Raw genomic sequence first — 752 nt, forward strand, 5'->3', positions numbered from 1 at the left:
GGGTTTGAACCTCTAGTCTTCTGGTTAGCAGTCAAATGCCTTAGGCACTACACCACCACAGCTCCTATTCTATATATAGCTCCTCATATGTATTGACCTTGTTAAAAGCCTCACCCACTATTCTATAAACATTTAAATACTTTTCAACAAAGAGCTGGGCATAGCATTGTCTTACTTCATGAGACATTCTGGACAAAGATTCTGATGTTGCTAAAGCCTGCCTCTGATGAGCCTCTTTACACTTTGCCATCTTGTTAAGTATAGGATTATACTTGATTAGAGAAGAATGCATGAGTTTCTGTTTAACATCCCTAGCATTTGCATTAGGGGAGTAAAACCATCTTAGGTAAGGTCTATATCAAAATTAATTGAAAAGAATTTCAAGTTTTAAAATCATTAAAAGCAGAGAAATTGAATACAGGTAGAATAAATGCAAGGCACAAAATTATCCACACTCCCAACAGGAAAAAGTGAGATTGTGCATACACCTGCATCTATACCATTATAGCTGATTACTTATCTAACCATGCTACTGTTTCCATCCAACTTCTTAGAGCTGTGATTTGGTCCTCTGATCAGCTTAAGTGAAAGTTTATAGTATGTTGTTGTGTGTTGTCGAGTCAATTCTGACTCACATCCACCCTATGAATAGAATTTGTAGTTTACTATTCTTAAAATGGGAGCTCTGGTAGCATAGTGGCTGAGACACTTGCCTGCTAACCAGACGGCTGGCGGTTCAAACCCACCAGCCA

The sequence above is a fragment of the Orycteropus afer genome, unplaced genomic scaffold (genome assembly GCF_000298275.1).
Source record: "Orycteropus afer afer isolate SDZICR_OR568_19922 unplaced genomic scaffold, OryAfe1.0 scaffold00205, whole genome shotgun sequence".
NCBI classification, from domain to species: domain Eukaryota; kingdom Metazoa; phylum Chordata; class Mammalia; order Tubulidentata; family Orycteropodidae; genus Orycteropus; species Orycteropus afer.